We start from the raw sequence: 23,843 nt of genomic DNA, 5'->3' as shown, positions 1-23,843 counted from the left end.
AAAGGAACACTGCACAAACCATACCACAAGATCATGAAGAAAAATTGAATCACTTTTCTTTGAAGTTGACTCTTCAGGCACTGTGGACTCCTCCCACCCCCACTCCCACCCCCACCACCACATACTAACATCGCTGGTATGAGGGCAAAATTAAATCATCTTTAGGATATAATAGCCTTACTCCCTTTCTGGTCATTCACTTCAAGGAAATATCATATCTAGTCAATAGCTAGTCCATTTCCATGAACTGACTTTCAAAGCCAAGGGTAAGACAATGGAGAAAAATTGCTGGATATAGAGAGGAGCTATGAAGAAAATATAAAATACTGTCTAGGTTTATATACTTGAGTCTTACACATACAAATACCACACAGGAACTATTAGAGATGATTCTCTAAGTTAAGGTCAGATACATTTTATTCTCACTTAATAGAAGAAAACCAAAATGAAGTGAATGTGTCAAGTTATAGGGAAAGTCTGCAATGAAAACAGTGCCCAAGCCACCAGCTCCATCCACCACTAGGACATACACATCATAGTCTGTTCCTAAACTAGGCTTTGGCCCAAGGACAAACATTTCCTACTTAATTAGTGGAGTTATGTTCCAGTCTTGCTTTCAGCAGTGTTAGCTACTACTGCTCAAGATTCCTACCCACAAAATTTTCCTATATATTAAAGACAACACACCTGGAAAAAAGAGACACAAAGACTTTTCACTTCAAAATGCAGATTGGCATAAGCCAAAATCCCCCAGGGAAGGAGAGGAAAAAGTTAAGAATTGCATATTTCCACATCTGCTTTCAATGAGACTTATGTCAAATAATTTTATTATTTGACAAAAGCAATCCAAGGAATTACTTTGTGTTTTTTTTTTCCAGAATGCCTTGAAATATCATTAGAATTCACCTATGAGCACACACACATAACATAACACCTGTCCAGAGTGTTAGATCAAATGAGAAAACAGGGGCCTAGGCCTCCTGAGTAGGAAAAGACTTGACCTGCTGCAGGGGAGAGAGGCAATATTGTTGCTTATCTCAGCATTCCTGTTTCCACCAACCTGGGGGCAAGCAATCTGTTTTCAGCTTGACACCAATCAGGAAATGGCTCTGCTAAAATACCCTTCCTGTTAATACAAATGAGACAGATCCCTGAAAAAAGCAGAGAATAGCAACAAGGGTATAAGTAGCCAGATGAGAAAGGCCAAACTTGAGCTTGGAAGGGAGCAGCAAGAGTCGTTTTACAGAACTCAATTGAGAAAACAAACCTCTATGAACAAGTATAATTTATAGAGTGACACAGAGCCTATATAGCAATGCAAACACTTTGATCCAGTAATTTTACTCCTTTGAAATTATTCTAAAGATATTTTTAAAGTGAATATGTAAGGATGCTTGTTATTGGAATATAGTCATTTGTGGCTTTCTTGTGTTACTGGACATCTTCCTGGGTACACATGCCAAGAATGAAACATCCTTACCACACTTTACTAAGACCGTTTTCCAGGACTGTGCTTATAGCTAGAATCCTTGGAGAATGAGGTAATAATGTCTTCTTCTGAGACAAAGAACAAGTTTTCATATGGGTCTACATAGAATGGGTAGCTTCTCCTCAGTATTTCTCAGGTGCAATGAAAACCCACTGTGTGCATAGTATCCAGCTGGGTTCAAGGAATAATCCCTGTGGGATTTCGAGATCAGGGAGCCAATACACATGCTGATATTTACATTGCCTATTGTGCTATAGGAAATAAAGGTCTGTGACCCAGGAATCTTTGTCTTCTGCCAGTATCTGTGCATAAAGTGTCCTTACATTTAACCAATGAGAAGGTAAAATCAAATTCCAGATTAGTTAATTTTCCCCTCTGGAGAAATTGATTAATTATGATACATATATGCACAAATACTGATGCAGATATTTAGAATAACTTCAGGATGTATATGTATTGGCATGGAAATAATACTATATTTTGAGTGAAAAAAATCAAGCCACAAAAATATGTATGAACATTTACATGTATATAAAATATACACGTATATATAATATATGTGTGTGTGTGTGTGTGTGTGTGTGTGTGTGTATTCACAATTTCTGGATGGTCCTCTCTAAAATATGTTAACAGGAGCTTTCTCAAGGTTTTGGTTTTATTGAATGTGTTTTATTTATTTATTTTTCTCATTGGTATGATTTTCTTTTTCCTATTGTAAAAAAATATTTACTTGAGTAACCAAATAATGATATCAACTAAAAAAGAACTGCTAGGAAAAAAGTATGTGACAAAACACTTGTACTTGAAACAAATTGTGCCACATCCTGGCAAAGGAAATTGCAAATAGAAGTGAGGGTCTCATTTGACTACAGTTCTTCATGGGGTACAGATGATGACCAACAGACCTTGAATGAGGAAAAATATGGATATATCCCCAGTATGAAAAAATCCTCTTAGGACAACTGAAACTAATATTTAGAATCTGGGATACAAAGTATGCCTACTGTTTTATTTGTTGAAATATCTATCTCTCAGCTCTATGAGGTATAAAATTACTCAGTCCAGGAATCCTGGAAGTTATCCTTTAATCCCACTGATTCATCTCCACACATACACCTCCCTTTTAGATCTTTCATTCTCATGCCTTTCAGCTAGTTTCCTGCTCTAGCCAGAATTTAGTTCTTCTTCTTATTTTTCTGAATATTGTAATATTCTTTGACCCAGTCTCTGCTTATACCCACTTATACTCCTTGGACTATGGCTAATTTGGCTTCCATGTGGTTTTTTTGTTGTTATTAACCTGTTCCAATCACCTTTAATTTTTTTAAAAAAATGTTTCAATAATTTTTATTGATTCTTTTTAGTCATATATAACATTAGGATACATTTTGACATAATCACAAAAGCATGGCATATAATTTGCTCTAATTCAGTCCCTAGAACTTCTACCTCTCCCTTCCTCCCTCTTCTTGCTCCCTTATCTCTCTGCAACTTATTTATAGTTTTCTTTTAATTAGTGTATTTTGGATGTACTTAATGTTGAGATTCACTGTGGTATGTTCATGTACATACATGTGATAATTTGGTCAGATTCATTCCACTGTTTTTCCCTACTTCATTCCTCCTTCCTCCCCATAAGGGGGAAAAAAGAGGGGATTCCATATTATTTTTTAAGGCATAAATCGTAGCATGTTACTTCTTTGATTAAAATGATTCAGTATCTCCCAAATACCTGCAAAATGAACCACCATGTAAGGCTCACACATTGGCTTCACTAAACTTGTTTCTGGTTGTTTCCTTGTTCTTTCCAGACTCATTCTTTTGATTTCCTACCATTTTCTTTATGAAAATGTCTTCACCCCACCCTTTCAAGCAAATATTTACTTCGACATTCAGCTCCTACAGGGAATGGTGGCACAGGCCTATAATCCCAGTGACTGAGGAGGGTGAGGCAGGAGGATCACAAGTTCAAAAATAGCCTAGGCAATTTAGTGAGGCTCTAAGCAACTTAGTAAGACGCTGTCTAAAAGAAATTTTATAACTGCCTCTCCAACTTGAATTCTATCACTGGCGTTTCCACTAGGTCATATGCAAATTCATCAGAACTCTTACCACCCTTTGCTTCTGTGTCATGCCTTTTTTCCCTATTTGATTATGAACATTTTGAAGGAAGAAACCATATCTTATCTTAATGTTATCAATTTCTAATCCTAAAGCTGCACAAATGAGAGAATCTATTCATGAACAACAAATGTAATTAGAACCAGTGAGTTTGAGTTCAAACATAATAAATCTTCTTGATTCTGAAAAGTTCCAAGTTCAGAGAACCTTATGATGACCCCTCAATATATTGCCATTCTACCTAGAAAGGGAATAATCTGAGGATTTTTACTTGCAAAGAATGTCACTTCAGGAATATTCAAGAATGTTTATTTCCAACTGTGACAGAGTAGTCTCCCTCTATGGCCCCTGGAGGGAAAACACCTTGAGCATGTCAATATCACTGGGACAAAAGCCAACAGAACAACCTGACACCTTGACTATTATTAAGCATAATATGCCTTATAAGATTATCTTGTGGAATTGGGCATAGTGAGAGACAGTGTAAATCTTTTCTGTAATTTATTAAAATATTTTATAAGAAATAAATGTTAACTCAGGTTAACTAAAGCAGATGAAGTAAACAAACAATATCCTTATTGAGACAGAAGTACTTACCCTATGGGATATGGCTTGAAATTGGAAATGCCTTCCATTTAAAACCTACCCATTGGAATAAGACTCTAAAATATGGAACAAGCATATGTTATTTCTAGTTTGTTATTTTTGGGGGAGGGATGGGGGATTAAACTCAGATTCTACCATTGAGCTCTATCCCCAGCCCTGTTTCATTTTTATTTTGAGATAGGGTCTCACTAAGTTTCTGAGGGTTTCACTAAGTTGCCCAGGCTGGCCTGGAGCTTGTCATCCTCCTGCCTTAGCCTCCCTAATTGCTGAGATTACTAGATGTGTGCCTCCACACCAACCCAAGTGTATGTTTGAAATTTTTAACATTTCTTTAGTGTGATCCCTTTGGGCATATCCTATTGGTTCCTGAAATGATTTGAAAGGTCAAGAGAGAACATGTGACATGCTAGGACCTGATGAGTCATTTCTAACTGGAGGATTTTAGCAAGAAAAGCTTTGGAACAATCAACCATAGTGGAATATGCAGAGCTATCTCTTAAGTCAGGATCAGGAAGAACACATTTTCATAAAAGTTTTTCTTTCCTTCCTTGCACCCACAATGTCTTGAACTGACTTTGGTCAGACAGATAAGAGCCGAATGATGTGTAACCAATGGGTTTCTGGAAGGTAACCTGGTCTCCAGAGGTTAGTCAGGAACCATGTGGCTACAAGTACATCCCCTGAACACTCTTTCCATAAGGACTCATGAGAAGGGGCTTTTGACTATCATGGGTTTAGCAGGTCTGGGTAGTACTTAGAGTAAATAGGGTCCCACAGCAGGTCTACTGTGGCCCTGCACAGATGGATATTATTGCTTGAGGCTTTGCTCCAGAGAACTCTTTCACTGCCCATGCTTTGGAGACTCCCTCTTGGCTAGCTAAACATTAAGGCATGGATCCTTCTTCTACTCTTCAGCAGCCGAGCCTATTTGTTTTGTAATCAATAGCACTTGTTTTCCCATAGGCCATGGAGAACTTTTTTCCAGGTTTTGATGTTTCTTTTGCCCCCAGAAACTGATCTCCATCTCTGAGGTGGCTGTATCAGAGGCTTGACACTAATAATATATGTATACCACATCAGTGTCTCTGCTTCCTTGAGCTGGAACCACTACTAAGTTACATAGAGAGAGAGGTGGCATAATCCACTGACCATGATTTACTGTGTCTTCACTGGGTTTGAGTTTAGCCCCTGACAATAAAATAAGGCAGATCTTGAAGCAAGATTCCTTAGAGCCAACTTTGCAAATGCAGTTACATTGTTCAATTCAACTTTATGGACAGACGAAAAAAGACAGCTCCATTTGTGGCCTAGTCCATGGGTATTGTGTATTATTTGTTCTGAGAGAATTTGTTTTGCAAATGTTTCAGATATATCTAGATTGACTCATATCATTCTTTTCTATTTTTACAGAATTATCTGTAGTCAGCTCTCTCTGTTGGTTCCACAGATTCAACCAACCAAGGACCATTTACTATATAGTTTGGCCCATAAAGGTTGCTTCTGTTCTGAACATGTACAGATTTTTTTTCTTGACATTACTCCCTCCACAAAACAGTATAATTACTGTTTATATAGCATTTACATTGTATTAGGTATTGGATGTAAGACAGAGTTAAAGTGCAGAGGAAGATGTGCACGAGTTGTATGTAAATACTATGTCATTCTATGTAAGGGATTTGAGCATCTTTAGATTTTTGTATTGGAGTCAGTCAAACCAATTCTTTTCATATGCCAAGGTCTACAATGGCCCACACAGGTGGAACTTATTGTTTAAGACTTTGGTCCAGAAAACTCTTCCCCTGCCCATGTTTTGATGAATCCCTCTGGCTTGCTAAACATTAAGCCCTGAATCCTTCCTCTACCTTAACCAGCCAAGTCTATTTGTTTTGTGATTAACAATATTTCTTTTTCCAGAAGCTACAGAGAACTTTGTTTTCTTTTTCTTCTTCTCCTTCTTCTTCTCCTTCTCCTTCTCCTTCTCCTTCTTCTTCGTCGTCATCTATTCTTACCCTTCATATATCAAGGAAGACAGTATACACGACTCAAAGATATAGGCTTTTGTTCCAAGCTTCATCATGTCTACTATTCAAAGAATGGAATAAGTGTGTTTTTCATGTCAAAATTTTCTTAGGTTCATGAAAGAAAGGAAAATGGAAGTTTTCATAGAAATTATTAAATATCATCTATTGCTAAAATGATGCTTCACAAATTAAAAATATGTACCATGTCCAGTTTTTTTTGTTTGTTTGTTTGTTTGTTTTGTATGCATTGACTCCAGGCTTAGACTCTATTGGAGAGAAATACTGGGAGTTTGTTTTGTGGTTATTCTGTACATTTCTATATGAGAATCACTGTTTTAGTTCCACAAACTCCCATATTTTGGGAGAGGACATTCAAAACTACATAGCCAGAATTTATGGAAGCACTTTTTAAACTTCAGATTGATTGAGGGTGGGAGTATTGTAGATTGGGAAGCAGGGAGGAGGTTATTTTATTTTAATTGCTTGGGTGTGGGAGGACCTGGTTATCAGTTTCCTGTGAAATGTACTCCATTCTGAGGGATTCAGTGCTTACCTTCATAGCTATTTAATGGGGATTCTATGATTCTCTCATTACTGACACAGGAACTTGGTGACTTGTAATAATAGTTCATGATCCAATCTCAACTTGCTCTTTTGCAGCTATGACAAGGATAATATCCCCACCTCTGGGAACCTGGCTGTACCTCTTCCATGCTAGAGAGATTAAATTGGCTACTGGACAGCAGTATTGGAAGAGATAGTGGGTTCTCATCCATTTGGGTAACAAAATAGATTGTCCAAGTTATACCTAAAGTTTTGATTTATGAATATTGATCTCATAGAAGGGGTGCTTGGAAAAAGCCATGGAGTCATTGTGTTAACTAAGATCAAACTCCCCAAAAATGGAGAAAGGAAGAAAAATTAGGTCTAATAGATCTAATCTGGATAATGAACAAGGAATTAAGTTAAATATCTATGGACTGTTTGAAACAATTCCTACAAGAGTCTCACATGTTTCTTGTTCACTCTTCCTTTCAGAAGTTCTTTCAACCAAACCATGAATCTCTTCCACCACAGGAGTCTATTCCTCTATGTTTGACTCAAGATTTTAATAAGACTTTAATAAAGTCCTTAACTTCTAAAGGGACAAAAGAGGACAATCCATTACCAAAGAGAAAATATTGCTATCATATGGGAACCAATGTATGTCCAGAGGATGATGAAAAACAGCTTGTTTATTAGTTTGTTTTCAATCAATGCAGAATCTCTCCCAAGCCCTTCTTTCCTTGTCTTCCTTCATGGTCTGTCCTGCTTCCTTCCTCCCAGAAGTTTGGCTCTCAACCAGCTGCCCCATTTTTATACCACCTGTAAAAACTGTCAAATCTAAAGGGTCATGTTCGTTCTTGGAAATAGCTTTAGGTTCTTCAAAGTCGAGATGTTTATGATAAACAGACCCTCATCTTGCTTCTAATACTCCCATTTATTGCATAAGTTTGATGTCCTTTACTAATAGGGACCCTGATCTCTGTTCTTTTATTGGAAAAAAGAAATTTTCTGGAGTGAGAGAATGATGGTACAGAACAGAATTCAGTGACAATAGGGGGAAACTGTCCTGTAGAATTTAAAACTAGGTCATCACCACGACTGAACACTTAAAACAATTTTGGGGGGAGGAGGGATATTTAATAAATAGTCTTCTTTTGTCATGGGATTTTCAAACTAGTGAAGTACAGCTAATGAAGACAACTTATTTTTTTCATTTCCCATTTAAAATGAAAGAGTCAGTCTCTAATAGTATACAGATATTTTTTGTTGGTTTCACATCAGGTTTTTGCTTCAGTTTATTTTCAAAATGATCTGATTTGTTTTTCAGAAGCAGAATTGCCCAACTTTTGGAAACTCAAATCAACAAAAAGACAAAAGTATTTTTGATTTTGTTTCACTTGTTTTAGTGTAAATATATATTTTAAAAGAAACAATATATGCAACTGAAATTATATGGATTTAGGCAGTTGTCAATAGTCATGTTACAGTGAGACAGTCTTTATTTTGGAAATTAACAGTTTTAAAATTACCATCTACTTTTTATATTATCATTAATTTTTGTCTCTTTTCTCAGAGTAATTGATGAGAGTACGACTAAAATAAATGAATAAAGGAAAAATAAAATAAAGGAAAATAGATGAAAAATGGATGCAAATACACACACAGGTCATGGGCTTTTAGTTGCAGACATTGTTACATTTGGCTCTAAGTCCTCTGTTAAGAGAGAAAAAAAGGAGATATGGTCAGTTGCATAGTTCCCATTATTAGACAAGAAGAAACATACTAGGTCCTCAAGGGAAGCAAGATGCATGTTTCTTGTACTCATTTTTCATGGAAATCACTCTGGTGAGGCCTCAGGAGAAACTCTGAATGATGTCATACATACACAATATACTCAACTGGAGTCCTATAAGCAAGGACTGAGTCCCCTGTAAAAATCAAGGTTGCAAAAAGAAAAAAGAAAAAGAAAAAAAATCAAGGGTACAACACTAAAACACACTCTAATTAAGACAATTTGTAGGCCCAAGTCATCATCTTTCTGTCAGTCTAGCTTCGTTGGGGGAATGAATGGAGTGCTTACCTTTTAGACCACTTTTGTTATGGCTGGAAAATAAATGTTTCAATATTGTCTTTTCAGTGGGGATGTGGAAGGCCAGTGGTGTGATGAGGTGGTTGAAGGCAGATTCATTGTCCTAGGCCAGAAAGTCTGAACTAAGAATTGGATGTGGATTTACTGTAATCAAGTGATGAGTGAGTAGCTGTTACTCTTCTCTTATTTTCCAACTGAGGAAGGTTCTGAGGGTGAATGTAGACATAACTTATCATTGGAAAATGTATCCAGAATATAAAGAAAGAATTGAACATTCCCCTTTTGCCAACAGAGAAGAAGCCCACCCAGATGGAATCATTTTCATGAGTGGCCCAGATTCAGATGGAACAGCTTTGGGGCAAAGCTTTCTCACTCAGTGATGCTTATTCTTGTCTATCTTTCCCAGTCTGAGTTTTGTGAAGTGACCAAGTTCCAATAAGAGGGAGCTAAGTACTTGTGATTTCTGAGGCATTTACCTAAACTGTGCATGTCTGAACCCCTCTCTAGAATCCAAGTCTCAAGCCTACCCCTTAACTCACAGGTAAACAACATCCTGACAAAGATCAGCTATACTTTTTTAGGATACAATAAAATGTTTAAAATTAATTTTAAATTTTAAGAGGTTCTTTTGTGTTTCCCATTATATACTTTCCTCTAACCTACATGGGGCTTGTTTTCTCCCTAGAAGGACATTTTCAACTGAGAACTAGATATGTAATATCCAAGTTTATTTAAACATAGCAATACAAATCTGCTTCAATGTATGAGTGATTGATTGAAATGAATAGAGAAGGCATTCTTGAAAGAGAAACAATAAGACATTTTAGATCTTCATGACAAGAAACATTGTATAGAAGGTGAAAGTCTTTCTGAAGCTCCCAAAACTACCTGTTCCATTTGGCCTTTAGTGGGCTGAGAGACATCACCTCAAGAGTGAGAAACAATTACCTCCAGGGAAGGAAAGACAACTAGTTTCAATAAATCCAGAATGCCCTTGTTGATGAAAGAATTAGTCAGGATTGATGTTAACTTCATGTAAATGCACGGTCTAAATCTATATTAGACATCTGCTTGAAGAATCAAAACCTTAAACAGCATAAAACTTTACTGTGTGTGACCTCCCTTATTTTTAACTTTTATCTTGATGATTTCCAACTGCTTATAGATCATGCAGGTGTATTTATCCCACCGGAAAGAGTAAGAAGAACAAGCACACATTGATGATTGCATAAAACTAGAAAGTTTCATACTAGAAGATATATCTATGTAAGTAATATTTCCCCATATTTATCCCATAGAATGCCATTTAGCATTATTAAATTTTATATGGAAATAAGCTTGGAAAGGAGTATTCCATTTAATTTAACACAGTTCTCTGAAGAGAAAGACAAAACAAATTGACTCCTGGAAAGCATAACCTGCTGTTCAGGTTACAGAAAATGCATTTTCATTCCTAAAAGCAGAAATAAATAGATGTTAAAAGACTAATTGAATTCTAATATACAAGTAGACAATACATTACTTGCATTGGAAGGAGTCAAAATTGGGAATGGTAAAAATCAATGAAGAACATTTATCTTTTTTATCTCATTAGAAAGCTGAATTGGAATAGAATACATTCCGTTGTTGTTCGGTGGGCCAAAGAGTTTGGTGACAATCTTCACTCGGGCAGCCAATGATATCTTTATATTTGCCAAAAAATCTCTCTTGCTTCTGGGTACAAACAATGAAATACTTGAAAGCAAAATAAGCATAATACAACATGTGTAAATAATTAATAATTGGGTACATTTTGAAATGGCATAGCTTGGAAGAGAAAAACTTATAAAAGTACAAGGGTGGGATAGCATAAAAATGTTATGTGGAATTCCCAGAAAAAAGTGCAGATGATGTTTAAAATACAATTCCTTTGGTTTGGTCATCTTCTTCTTGGCCGTTATTATAAGGGGAGGGAGCTAGAAATAAACTTATCTCCAGATGATTCTCCTGGAAACCTGCCTAAAAGAGTGATATGTGGATTTGAAAATAAATAAGTTGGCAGATTAGGGTAGAACAGTTTCCAGGAGCTGATCCGTGACACGTCTATCTAATAAGAACACTGAACTCAACTGTGTTCCTTATCACAAGTCAACCTGGAGCCATTGTGCAATCAGCCCAGGAAGAGCCAAATCACCCACCCTTTCCCACTGAATCACATGCTGTTTTCATGGCAGTGATTTATTTTACAACCTAGAACTTCTCACTAGTAACACAAGTGTGCTCCTGCTCAAGCAGAACTCACTGTATTTCTGATTGCTGTATGTGTGTGTGTGTGTGTGTGTGTGTGTGTGTAGTTCTTTGAAGGAGTCCCCATAGTAGAGGCTGGGGATTCTTGGTGAGCATGGCCTACTGGCCTGGAAAGAACTTGATCTAAAGGATCCAGAGACAACACTATCCACTTGATACAAAAGGTACAACAAGTATTGTACCTGTCTCCTATCTTAGATTTTAACTGCATTTGAAGCAAATGCAAAAGATCTGGGTATTCTGAGTCTTCCCCTCCCTCTTCAGCAATAAAATGTGTGAGATGAAGTCCATACTTGCAGAAGCCATGACCAGGAAGGCAGGTAATTTAAAACAAAAGAGAAGAACAAGAAACAGATGACAGTTCTGACGGTGAGGGAGTGTGGCCAAAGACTCAAGGGTGTGAGGAAGTCTTTGGACATACTCTCTTACCTTCCTAGGAGGGCAGGGTGGGATGCTGTGTGTGATCTCCTCTGCCTCCAGAGCTTTCCCTTGGACAGTTCCCACATGTGGCCAAGCAGTTCAACCTTTAAAGGACACTTAAATTAGATTAGGTGAACTTTACTCCAGTTTGAAACCATTCAAGATTCGTCAAGTATTTCTAAATATTTTGAATCCACTATGTAGTTTAAAGTGACCTGATATCAGGGGCGTGGGGGGCGGGGTAGGGAGGAAGGATTCACATTTCCGTTACAGTAAACCACGACAGTGTTATTGCCTAATATCGTGTGTATGTGCGTGGTGGGGTTTCTTCTTTTCCCCCTTCTTAAGCAAGTATTCAAATCTCCCAAGAATAAACACTCAGCTTCAAAAATCCTTGTGGTAAGTTAATACTTTTCACATCTGCCTGCTCACCAGTGATGTAAGTATGTGTCAAACTGAAACATATACACATTGTAGACTGATGCTTTATGTTCTGGGAGAGAATCAATATGCTGGTATGGGAGAGTATACAAAAAGAAACATAAATGGCATGTAATGATGAAGATTTTATTAAGATGGGGAAAATATCTAGAGTCATGAGGAAAATTAGAAAAATTAGAAAAGGACACTCCAAAATTTGCCAAATTGATGTGCCACATATTTGTAATGTTTCTCTGTAAAATATATATTTTTGGTTCACTACAGTGTATGCTTCTGAATATCCAACATTCAAAAACCTATGGGGCATTTGAAAATATTTATAGTATCTGAAATGGTGTTGCAATGTGCAGGATATTGTTTGGACTCAAAAGCAAAACAGAGAAAGTTTCTGATGGCACTAATAGGACTCTCCTTACAAATACGATTTTGTCATTTAGATGTCTGGGCTGATGCATGAATAAACTTGGGAACAAAATACAGGCATAAACATGAGATCTTTACATTACAAGTCCCAAATTCTAAAGAAATTGCAGAGACCCCTGTGAAAAGCAACTTTTGAGGCAGGGAGTACAAATGAGGTGCTATGACCTTTTGTGGGTAGTTTGTTTTTTTTTTTCCGACTTAACAAAGGGCTCCAAATCTAACCGTCATCACAGGCAATTGGGCAATGAGGCATCAAAGGTTTCTGGGGGAGCAGAGATGCTGCCAGAGTTGACACTAAATATGTCTGTAGGTTATAGTCCAAGTGAAATGAATCATGGAATGATGGAGAAAGTTGCCCATTAAAAAATTTCTTTTGTGGTTTATCTTGCAACTACCTTGGAACATGATCATAGGTAGCAATTTCTTTAAAGATATAGCCATGCTGATGTCTTCACACAGAAATGGAATGGCATGACAATAACAAATAGAGAACTAAACTACAAAAATTATGTTCTGTTTGACATTTAGTTTCTTGTGCAACATCATAGGACACAAGGAAAAACTCTAAGACATCCAGGGGGGTTCTCTCATGAAGCAAACCAGCTAATGGCACATTATGCCTTGTGTTTGGCTAAATACAGAATGGAAGAGCATTAGTTGATTTTTTTCCATAATTGAAGTAACATTGGAGGCTTTGCTGGCTAGCAGAACATTGGCTATCCTGATTTTATATATATATATCAGGATTATCAGGATATAGCTGGATAGGATGAAAGCTCAGACATTCCTACTGCTAGTCTTTATGATCTTACCAAGAGAATAATGGCTGAACTTGAGACTCTAAAGAAGCAATAAGTGAAGGTTAAGTCTGAGTTATAAACTACTTATCTGAGCACTGATGACATCTCTCAGCACACCCAGAAAGTCTCTTGGAAAAGGCTTGGAAATGGGGCATTTAAGGAAATCTCTAATAATTTGTTAAACTATTTGAGCAGACATTTCAGTGGCTATGCATGACAAAGAATATAGAATATATTCGCTTCCTGTTAATATGACAGATATCTAAATAATCAAGTTACAATCAGAAAAGGTTTATTTTGGCTTACCATAGTGGAGGCTTTAGTCCATGGTTAGTTGACCCTGTTGTTTGGGGGCCTGTGGAGAGGTGGCACATTATGGCAGGGAACACATGATAGAGCAAAACTGCTCACTTCATGGGCAGAGGTGCTGGAGTCCCACTATGTCCTTCGAGGTCATACCCCAGATGATCAAAAGATCTCCTACTAGGACCCCTGCTGGAAGGTTCGTGTTATGTTTTGGATGTGAGGTATCCCCCAAAAGCTCATGTGTGAGAAATGCAACAAGATTCAGAAGAGACATGATTGGGTTGTAAGAGTCTTAAGCCAATCTGTGAATTAATCTCTGATGGTATTAACTGAGTGGTAACTGGAGGCAGGTGGGTGTGGCTGGAGGAAGTGGTTCCTTGGGGATGTATATATACTGGGTATATATTTTGTATATATTATGTACATTTTGGAGAGTGGGGTCTCTCTCTGCTACTTGATCACCATGATGTAAGCTGCTTCCCTCCGCCACACTCTCCTACCATGATGTTCAGCCTCATCTCGAGCCTTGAGGAATGGAGCTGGCCTTCTATGGACTAATACCTATGAAACTATAAACCCTTAAGTAACCTTTTTCTCCTCTACAGTTGTTCTGTTCAGATCCTTTAGTAACAACAGTGAAAACACTGACTAAAACAGTTCTGCCACTTCCAATAGCCATGGCTAATGACCAAGCCTTTAACATGGACTTTGGGGCAACATTCTAGATCCAAACTATACCATAAACTTGATAAAAATCATTTAGGAAAGTCATTATACAACAACAGCAACAATAACAAAACTCAGCAGCAAAACATATTCTGGGGAGGAGTTAGAGTCTGATTTTGAGTTGCTACAGGGTATTAGTTTACATGTGTAATTCTCAATACAAAGTTATGAGACATGCAAAGAAACAAGAAAGTATGGTTCATACACAGGCACAAAAGCAGCCAATAGAGTTTGTGATTGAGTAAACCCAAGCATCAGACTTACTAAAAAAAATTGTAATCAGATAATTTACATATGTTCAAATAACAAAATGAAATTTTTTCTAAAAAACTAAATTTATTAGAGGACATCAATAGACTAAAAATCATAAGAAAGAACCAAATAGAAACTCTCGAGTTTAAAAATACAAGAACTAAAATAAAGAATTAAACACACAGGTGCAAGAGCAGATCGGAAGATGGAAGAATTGGCAAACTTAGAGATATGACAATTTTTTTTAAATAAAAGAAGAAATGAAGACATTCCCAGATACATTAAAATCCAAGGGAGGGACTGTGCCATTAGCAAACCTGCCATATAAGGCATAGTAAGTAGAACACTTTAGAATGAAATTCATAGGGAAAAAAATACAACTAATTCAAATCCACATGAGAAATAAAGAACACTAGTAAAAACAAGCATGTAAGTAAATATAAAAAATAGTGCAAATGCATTTTTGTTTATATTTTTTTCCTCCTGATTTGAAAGAAAATTGTATAAATTAGTCATAGTTATAAGACTCTATTGTTGTGCAAATCCTATGTAAAATTTAATTTTATGAAACTCATAGCACAAAAGAGAGGGAAAGAATAGATTCACGTAAGAGGAAAGTTTTTGTGTACTATTTAAATTAACTTTGTACTATAATTTGGATGTTAAGTGCCCCTCAAAGGATCATGTGTTAGAGAATTGATCCCCAGCCTTTTTAAAGGTGGCAGGATTTAAAGGGTGTGGTCTAGTAAGAAGTCCCTAGGTCACTGTGATCATGTCTTTGAAGGAGGGTAGAGGAACCCCAGTCCTTTCCTCTCTCTCTAACCTCCCGGCTGTGAGGTTAATGATTTTGCTCCATTGTATACTCCCTGTTCTGTATTACCTCAACACAGGCCTAAAAGCAACAGGGCCAACTGATAATACCCTGGGACACCCCAAAACTGAAAAAAAATAAAGAAAATACAAGGGAATTATAATGATACTCTAAAAATAGTTAACATAAAAGAAAGCAGCATTAGAGGAATAAAAACAATCAAAATACATATGACAGGAAAAACAAAAGGCAATATGATAAGATATAAATTGTATCTCATCAGCAATTCTAATAAATTCAAGTGGATTGATTACTCCAAGCAGAAAGTTTTGAAGAAGAAGGAAAAAAAAATCCAATTTTATCCAAGACATAACACCTTTTTCAGTCATCAGTGAAATAAAAATCAAAACTAGAGAATATAGTGCTTGGCTCCCATTAGGATAACTCTAATTAAAAAGATAGTAGCAAATGCTATTAAGGAGGCAGAAAAGGTGGAACTCACATAAACTGCTGAAAGAAATATAAAATGGCACAGCCACTCTGGAAAATAGTTTCAAAGCTACTGAAAAATTTAAATACTGAGTTACTATGTTAGCTCTTCATCACTGTGATAAATACCTGAGAATAACAACTTACGAAGAGAAAAGATTTATTTTAACTCACAGTTTCACAGTCCTCAGTTTCATGGTCCATGGTTGACTGGCTCCATTGCTTTGGGCCTGCGGTGAGACAGCAATCATGGCAGAAAGATGTAATGAACGAAAGTTGCTTAGCTCATGACAGCTAGAAAGGAGAAGGGTGGGGTGGGAAGGCTACCACATGAGGGAAAGAGAAAGAGGCTAGGGACAAGAAATATCCATCCAGAACATGCTCCCAGTGACCTACTTCCTCCAACTAGGTCCTATCTCCCACAGTCTCTGCCATATCCCAGTGGTCTATTCATTTTTCAGTGGATCAATCCACTGATGAGGTCAAAGCCTTCATGATCCCATCACTTTCTAAAAGTCCCACCTCTGAACATTGCTACATGGGGCCACACAAGTCTTTGGGGGACATTACATATATAAACTGTAAGTTACAATATGGACTAGCAATTCAACTATTAGGCATAGACCATGCCCCCAAGTTAAAAACAATATTCATTTAAAAACCTGTACATGACTGCTAATGGCAGAATTATTCATAATAGTAAAATAGTGGTAGTGACCACATGTCCATCAAGTGATAGACAAAATGTGTATGTCCATACATTGGAATATTATTTAGCCATAAAAATAACTGTAGTACAGATACATGTTTCAGTATAAATGAACCTTAAAAATAGTATGCTAAGTGAAAGAAACCAAACACAGGTCACATATTATATGATTCAATCTTTCTGAAATAGAATAAGAAAATGTGGGAGCTGAGATCAGGAGGGAACTGGAGTGACTGCTAGTGCCATGAGATTTTTTGGGGGGGTGATGAAGATGTCCTCAAATTCAATAACACTCATGTTTGTGCACCTTTGTAAGAAATCTAAAAGCCACTGAATTGTACAATGTAAAGCATGATTTTTGTGGTATGTGAGTTCAATCTCCAATTTTAATAAGTTAGACTTACATGAGCGTATATAAAAACATCTTAACCTGATGAAGAGAATCAGTCAATAAATAATTTATTCCCGATGATATCTGTCAGTCATTTTCTTCATACTTTTACTCAGTCTTTAAAAATGACAGTTTTTCCATCCTGAAAGATAATCATCGGAGCACTTTACATTAAAAATTTTTTTAAAAAGACAGAAAGTAACAAAATAATAATACAGAAGAATCATTGAAAATAAGAAAACGTCTTCACTAATAAAAAATATCTCTATATCTGACATAATCAAAGTGAAGATTTAGTGCAAGATATTATTGAGGAATTCAAAATTAAATAAAGGGCTTTTTTTAATTAATTCAAAGAGTAGTAAACAGCTATGCTAAATAGATTGATAGGTTACAACATATATCTAATAAAAGTTTTTTCTCGTAAAAGAAATGGAATTAATGTTGGAAAATAAACATTTGAGTATTGTTCATAATTGAAGAATTGCATTTTTATAGTGAAAGCATACTATGAATAATGAACAGGATAAATACAATTAAATCTATAAGTAGGTATATATTTGGGAAAATGACACATTCTTAATACAGAGAACAAGAGCAAGAATACAAGATACTGTACAGTTATAAGGTCTCTTTTTCCACCACTCTGCACTACCAATATTCACAGGCCATGCAGATCCAGGGCAAAAAAGAGAAGGGGGAAGAGAGAGGGAGGGAGGGAGGGAGAGAGAGAGAGAAAGAGGGGCGGGGGAACCCATATTACTGGGCTTATACCACAGGATTACGACATCCCAAAGTAAAAATTTTAAATTCAATTTTATATTTACTTTTCAATTATTAGTTGGGTGGGCACTCATGAATAAGATGAGATACACCAGGGAATTCTAAGCAGTTACATTTTTCTCTTCATTTCTAAAACTATGGATAGTTGATTATTTTGCATGCTACATATACACAAGTTCTTAATAATATTTAAAAAAATTCTTTCTGGGCTGGGCATAGTGGTGCAGTCCTGCAATCACAGAGACTAGGGAAACTGAAGCAGGAGGATCACAAGTTCAAGACCAGCCTCAGCAGCTTAGCAAGGCTCAAAGCAATTTAGTGAATGCTGGGATGTGGCTCAGTGGTTAAGCACTGCTGAGTTCAATCCCTGGTACCATAAATAAATAAATAAATAAATAAATACAAATTTTTTATGGCTCTGGCACTGTTTTCTCATCATAAAATAAAACGTTTCCCACATACAGATTTTGCACATGACCTCTTCATCAACAATGAAATGACCAATGATTCATTCAGAGACCTGTAGGCACAGTCAGGTTTATAAGAGGCCTGGCAGCTCTATTAAAATAAAATACTCTTGGAATTGAGCTTAAACTAGTATTTGGCCTTGAAAGATAGAATGCAAAATTGTATTTTTCTGGTTGGACTCCTATAAAAAATTGCTGTGAACTTAGAAATTTATTTCTAGAGGCTGGGAAATTACAGATCAATGTGCCAACTGGTTTGCTTCCTGGCAAGGGCTCCCTCACATGGTAGAGAGAAAGCTAGAAATATTAGTGAACTTTTAAGGAGAGACACTAATCTCATCTATACTAAGTACCCTTTAATCCCAATTATCTCTAAAGAACACATCTCTAAATAACATACTTTGGAGACTAGGGCTTCAACATATGAATTTAGGGTGGGAGGAACACAATCATTCAATCAATGACATAAAGTAAACTACTTGAATCTAGAAACTCTATGATAGCTTGATTACAATTTTCATTTTTGCTCTTTAGGTAACCTTCTGGTTTCCAATAGCAATTTTAGGAAATCTACTGATTTAGTACCTAAAAGTTATCTTTTCTCCATTTGTGGATGTTTGGCTAAATAACACTAAACAAGCATTAAAATCAATGACCATATTCAATCCTAAACAGTTCTTTTCTATGTTTTCCATTATAAGCCAGGAAGAATAAGACCCAAGATTTCTAGTATTATTGAAATATTATATACCATGTATGGGCTGTTTAGAAAATATAACACTGTAGTAGATAGAATTTACTGATCACTAATAGTTGGTTCTCAATTAACAGAATGAACAACAAAGTTAAAAATTAAAATTTATCCAGAGTTTTTGGTTGGGGTGTGATTATTTTATTGATGTAGTATACTTATACATACTGATGGAATTCATCATTCCATATTCACATACACACAAATGTAATTTGATCAATCTTATTGTCTAGGACCTTCTCTTTCCCTTCCCTTCTCTCTCAGCTTGATTTACTTGCTCTTTTCCATTGGTATTATTATTAATATTGTTAATTTTTTTGATCATGACTCTGCTGAGAGTCCCGAAATACTGTGCATTAAGCAAAACACCAAATACATCATTTGAAGGGGATAAGGAACTATCTAGTTTCCTTATGTAGGTCTCTGGTTCAATTACTTCCTGTTCCCCATATGCAACTGGGGGTTCACCAGATTCATGCAAAGGAAAAGCTCAAAAGATCTGTTTTTTGCTCATGGGTACACTTATTGAGGTCTTTCTGAATGGATTTGCAGAACAGAGAGTGGCAGAACTGGAAGTAAACATGGTAATTCACAAAACATTGAAAGCATGCCATGGTTTGTCACATTAGCTATCTCTGGAAAGATAACACACATGTGGAAAACTGGGGGAAAATGAATGCATCGTGATTGTATTCTTTTGTACATATTAAAGAGTAAGTCATTCCTTCCCCTTCAAGAATCTCAAAATGTAAAACTCATGCAGAAAACAGTCTTTACACAAGGAAACAGCATGTGAGTTCATCTCATAAGATGAGAAACCATCCTCAGTGTGAATGTTGACATTTGGACATTGTCAGAAAGTCAGAAAATTTTCAAGAAGAAGAGAAAGTCAGGATTCACTTTTTAAAAGTTTTTTCTTCCAGGAAAAGTTGGAAGCTTGCTCTCATAACCCAAAGACACCATTAATAAAGCTTTGCAAACTGTAACATGTTATACACCTCTGCCTTCTAGAAACTGAGACCACAAAAAGTTTCAGTATTTGCAGTAAGAGAACATAGACATAGAATGCTGAATGCCATGTTCAGGAATCTTCACAGCAGTGTAATATATATGGCCAAATATTGGATAAATAAGTTGTGATATTTACAATAAAATATTATGTTACAGTGAAAATAAATGTACTATTGTACACAAAACAAAGTGGAAGCATCATAGAAACTATAAGCAAAAATAATTCACTTTGACTTCACTGAAACTGCTGATAACACAGACTTAATGATTAATAAGCACTGTCTATGTTTCCTTCTTATGTTCACATCATCTAAATCTTAGATTATGAGTTTCTTGGCATGTAGCCTGTGTTGAATGCAATGCTGTGTATTTGAACCCCAGAGGTGATCCTCTCTGTTGAAGTGTGCCCTATAATGCATATCTAGGTGAAGCAGAGAGCTGAAATATTTAGACCCACATGGATGATGAATGGGCTAATTATTCAAACCAGTCCTAGGGGATCTTTCTGTAGGGTTTAATATAGAAAACTGAAATAGCTAGGCCACATTGGCTGAAGACCAAATGTCTTAGTCATTTTGGTATGCTATAACAAATACCTTAGGCTGGATAAATTACAAATGATAGGTGTTTATTTCTCACAGTTCTGGAGGCTAAGAAGCCCAAATTTGAGGCACCAGCCGATATGATGTCTAGTGACTGTCCATTCCTGGTCAATAGCACCTTCTATATATCCACATAGCCGAGAGGCCTTACAGGCTTTTTTTTTTAATAAGGACTCTACTATTATGTATAAGGGTTCTGTCCTTATGATCTAATCACCCCACAAATGTCCCACCCCTTGATATATTCCACTGGGGAATAGGTATTACTATATGAGTTGTGTGTGGTACACAAAAATTCAGACCATAGCACTAAATGAGATGTGTCATCATCAACAGAAGGAAGATTCCTTTCACAGGTCAGAGATCTCGAGATCTGTGGCCTTCAGAATGACTTAACTGACTTTGAAGGAGTGAAAAGTAGTAAGGACTCACTTAGAGAAGGTAACTTAAGTAGGTTCTGCCACACCAAGTGACATAATTTGCTAAGAATATAGCAATGATGGTAGAGTAGAGAAAAATGCAGGACTAGAGAAGTTGATGGTCCTTGGCTTAGTATATTCCATGCTGCTATTAAAAAAAAAAAAAAAAAAAAAAAAAAAAAACTACCCAAGTCTGGGTAAGTTATAAAGAAGAGAAGTTTATTTAGGTCACAGTTCTGGAGGCAGAGAAATTAAGATTGGCTGACCACATCTGGCAAGGGCCTCATGCTGCATCATAACATGATACATGGTTTCACATGGCAGAGTGGCAAGCAAGTGCTTTCCGAAGAGACCAAAGCACCAGCAGTCACCTTGCCTTATAACTACCTACTTTAGTAACTAGTACAGTTTCATGGGACCCACTCACACTCAAATACCTAATCCAGCTTTAAGAGGTCTAACCCAATTTCTAGAAAGACAATCTATTATGAGGGTAGAACCCCCATAACCTAATCACTTCTCAAAGACTCCACCACTTCACTCTGTTTCATTGAAGAATTAAGCCTTGATGTATGTTTTGGCATGGATAAACTACACCCAAACCATAGCAGTCCCCCAAAAGAACCTTGATTGATCAGTTCTTGCACCTTAGAGAAGATCACTTAGAGGGGCTTGTGCATATTTTTCCTCAAGCCAGAAATTATGATACCTATTTTCTATTTCCTTAGATTAAAGTAAAGAACATTTTTATTTTCACCAAGGGCTCTCAATTACTGAGTGATAACTCTCTGGATAAGTACTTTATATGCTCTAAATGAATGAATGAAGGGTGCAAAATCATTGGTAATGATTTTAATGATTATTAATGATCAGACCCAAATCACTATTTGAGAGAGAATTCTAGCGAAAACTGCTTAATGACTTTCTCTGATTCTCAAAGGGCATTTCCAGATATAATAGGTCTCCTGTTCATAATATCTTCAACACAAAGAGCAGACAGTCCTATGAGGTCCTCTGATACTCTCTCTTGCCAAGAACTACAATGTTTTTAAAACCAGGCAGAGTATCAGGAGGTCATAACTTCCTACATGAAATCTCCACAGGGCACATACCCTACATGAACTATTACTTCTGTCTTTCTTCTCTTCTTCATACTGTCTGGCTAAGGAGCCTCCCTGAACTCCTATTTTATAGAGGCTCCAGCTGAATCCTGAGAGAGCTGAAAATGACATCTACTTCTGCATGCCATCTCAGCTTTCTAGTCTTCCCAGGAGCACAAGTTGAATGCTGCACCCAAAAGCTTATCCTGGGACTGTCCTGCTGCTAAGAATTGCTCATATGTAAGATAGGTCAGGAGGAAAGCCTCCTCTGTTAGTAATTACTTTGTGTTGCCTGTGTAAAACAGCCAAAGAGCAATCAATATGATTGGGATATACAGGTGAAAGAGAGATGCCTGCAGAGGATAATGTCAGAGGGAGAAAGCCAAGCTTGTGGCATTTGCTGCAAGGTTGACTCCACTCATGATATCAGAATGTGGTTGACTCCCACTTGAGGCAAGGGCCAAGGGCACCTTTCTACTCATTAACACAAAGCTTGCTAGGCCTCTCCTTGAGTTCTACCCTATTTTTTTTTTTTTTGGACAACGTGGAATATACCAGTCGATTTATTTCAAAAGAAGAGGCTGTTGTACAAGACTTACAAACTATGGAATCTTATGTTTTTTGCTTTCTTTTGAATATGTGATTTAGAATTTGCTAGAGTTTTCTGTCTCTGACTCTTTGGCAATGTCCAAGAACCCTACTCCATGAGCCAGGCTGGAGTCCTGAGGCATAAACTCTGGGGCAGGTTGCAAGACCAACCTGAAGGAGAAAATGTGTTTTCTTCAGAGTTGGCCGGGTTAGCAAGCACTGTCAAGGGGCCGAAGGGTCCTTGAAATTAGGGCTGGGATATTGGTGCTTCTACTGCCAGGAAGACCATGAGAAACAACCTCTGCTGTCCTCTGGTCAATTTAGTGGTATGTGGCAAATATTTCATTAAGTCTAAAAAACAGTTCAATTCAGAGAAATGCTAAACTTACACATGAAGGAGCTTCTCCTTCTAAACCAGGACATTAAATCAGGTGTTTTACCTCAAAGGTATGGATGACCATGAGGAAACAATCCAAGTGGGGACAAAAATAGGAAGGTTCTTCTTCACCTTCCTCTCCTTCTCCCCCTCTTCCTCCTCCTCCTCTTCCTCTTCCTCCTACTTCTCCTCCTCTTTTTGTTCTCCTCCTCCTCCTCCTCCTCCTCCTCCTTCCTTCCTTCCTTCCTTCCGTCCTTCCTTCCTTCCTTCCTCTTCCTGTCCTCCCCCATCCCTGCTCCTCCTAACATATCTGAGATAATTTGGAATCTGAAGTTAGCTTACCCCTTAAAGATTTATTTTCATTTTATGCATATGTACAACTTCTCCAGGTTGGACTGAAAAAATAGTAATATCTGATTTTAATGTCCTAAGGAAAAGGCTGAAGCTGCCACTCCCTATTTTGAGATGGTCCTATTCTTCAGGCTAGAGCATCCCTTCTTCATGCCCACACATAATTTCTCAAATGCAAGGGCAACATCACTTTCCAGTGGGGCCTTCCTGAAAGGCAGGAGAATACAACTGCTACCCTGGCAAGTATGTAATTTTGGAGCAGACAAAGGCCTCTGCAGCAGATGACAGCAGAGATATATAGAGGCCCCTGCCTGTTCTGTTCTCACTAGCAGGTTCCTTCTTTGTCACTGGAGAAAGTTGAGGTTCCTATGGTGACTCTCAGAGGTTAGGGCTTCAGCCCATACTAAGCCTTGTCTCTCCATACCAACTCTTCTCCCCTAGACCAGGAACTCCCCCTCACTACAGCCAG

This window comes from Marmota flaviventris, chromosome 1 (assembly GCF_047511675.1).
Source record: "Marmota flaviventris isolate mMarFla1 chromosome 1, mMarFla1.hap1, whole genome shotgun sequence".
NCBI classification, from domain to species: domain Eukaryota; kingdom Metazoa; phylum Chordata; class Mammalia; order Rodentia; family Sciuridae; genus Marmota; species Marmota flaviventris.
Note: the sequence above shows the minus strand (reverse complement) of the source record.